The sequence below is a fragment of the Rutilus rutilus genome (genome assembly GCF_951802725.1).
Source record: "Rutilus rutilus genome assembly, chromosome: 9".
Taxonomy (NCBI): Eukaryota; Metazoa; Chordata; class Actinopteri; order Cypriniformes; family Leuciscidae; genus Rutilus; species Rutilus rutilus.
This window is the reverse complement of record NC_140223.1, coordinates 4,134,269-4,136,768: the sequence shown is the minus strand read 5'-3', so window position 1 is coordinate 4,136,768 and position 2,500 is coordinate 4,134,269.

The window sequence follows — 2,500 nt, the reverse complement described above, 5'->3', positions numbered from 1 at the left end:
TGTCATGTTAATATTTTTGTCATGACTTGTCATAATTTCAACATTTCTTTATCACAATTTTGACTTTTTCATTTCACAATTATTACTTAAGAGTTATACCTTTGTATATCATCATTTCTACCTTTTCATCTCATAATTTCAACTTTTAATTGCAATTCTGAGTGTCATAATTTCAACTTTTTATCTCATATTCATGACTGTCATAATTTCGTCATGTCCACTTGTCATAATTCTGACATATAAAAAGTCAAAATTATGACTTAGAATGTCACAATTTCAACCTTTTGATCAAATTTTTGTCATAATTTCAATTAGTCAATTTCGACTTGTCATAATTTTGGTATAAAAAGTTATTAGAGTTATGATGTAGTGTCATAACTTCTACCTTTTTCTCATTATTTTGACTTCAATTTCATAATTATTACTTAAGAGTTATACCTTTGTATGTCATAATTTCTACCTTTATATCTCATAATTTTGACTTTTAATTGCAATTCTGAGTGTCACTTTTTATCTCGTATTCATGACTGTCATAATTTTGATTAGTCGATTTCCACTTGTCATAATTCTGACATAAAAGTCAAAATTATGACTTAGAATGTCATAATTATTACTTAGAGTTATGATTTAGTATGTCGTCATTTATACCAAAATAATTTTGACACTGAATTTTGATTTATGTAGTGTCATAATTGATACAGTATGTCATAATTTTGACTTCTTTATCAAATTTTTGTCATAATTTCAATTAGTCAATTTCGACTTGTCATAACTTTAGTATAAAAAGTCATTACTTAAAGTTTATTTTGACTTTTTATGTCAATTTCAATTTGTCATGTTAATATTTTTGTCATAATGACTTAGTTTGTCATAATTTCAACCTTTCTTTATCACAATTTTGACTTTTTCATTTCATAATTATTACTTAAGAGCTATACCTTTGTATGTCATAATTTCTACCTTTATATCTCATAATTTTGACTTTTAATTGCAATTTTGAGTGTCACTTTTTATCTCGTATTCATGACTGTCATAATTTTGATTAGTCGATTTCCACATCATAATTCTGACATAAAAAAGTCAAAATTATGACTTAGAATGTCATAATTATTACTTAGAGTTATGATAATTTTGATTTATGTAGTGTCATAATTGATACAGTATGTCATAATTTTGACTTTTAACTAAAATTCGGAGTGTCATAACTTTCCCCAGATGATGACTGATAAAAACATTCACACGCAATCAGAATCCACACAAAAGCGCACACTTATAACACACAAGAAGTGTTTGTGCTGACGGCAGAAGGAAAGCTGAAATCACACCAGGGTTTAATCTTTTTTTATTTTGTAAATGATATTTTCCTCCTGTGGCAGCTTTAATGCTTTATTCAGATCTCTTTACATAATGAACATGAACGTGTTCAGAATTAAGGTGCAAACATCAGCAAACACAAGGTCACTCATCTTCAACCCTTCGCAGCGCTAACGGGACCCTGACCTTTGACCCCACCCCTTGTAGATGCTGGTGCAGCTCCACTAATGGAAGACGTCTCAGAAACCCAACGACAGACGGGATCTGACCAATCAACAGGCAGATCACATTTAAAGGGGGAGGAACCTGGACTCGAGCGACCAATCAGAAGCATGCTGAGCGACAGTCTCCTCGTGGCTGTGTTCAGAATGGCGTTCCAGCATGCTAATCTCCGCAGTATATAGTACGCAAATGTTCAGAATGAGACGCTGTCCTAAAGCTACGCGACACTTATATACAATACAGATTGTTTTCCAAGCAGCTTCACAGTAAGAAACAGGAAAATAATGTTGCGAGATTGAGTTCAATAACAGTGTCACTGTCGCAAAGTTTTTAGGCAGGACACTGTATCCCACAATGCAATGCACCAAACCTTTCATTTCCAGTGAACTACACTTTTTTTTTTTTTATGATTGGATACAAAAATTGGATTAAACATGCAAAACAACTTTATTTATTTCAGTGACGGCAACTCGCCGCCTGCTGATTTACACATGCAACATAGTGACAAAAATGTAGTGCACTACTGTTTGAAACGTTAACCATTGCACCGTTCTTCTTAAAATATACACAAGGCAGTATTCAGTACATACTGCGCAGCAAACAGCATGCTAGTTTTCCAGTCGGAACACAGCTGACGAGGAGCGAGTGAGCGAAACGCTGAGCGGAGGAAGGCCGGGGCAGTGTATTCTCTGCTGAACAGAAAGCGGTTTAAAGTGGTTTAGTCCAGTTTCGTTACTCAGAGGGCAGTCTGTGCTTTTGGCAGGATAAAAAACCCCGATCTCTCGGAGAGGAAAGGTTTAAAACAGGAGGCCTGTGGTGAAGCGAGAGCGGAAGATTCCGTTTGTGGAACGCAGAGTTCCGTCACTTCCTTCGTGACATCATCGCCCCTCATGACATCACCGCTTGAATCTAAGTACATTCCGAATGTTTTCTTTTGAAATAAAAAGAGTGTGATGTGGTCTGT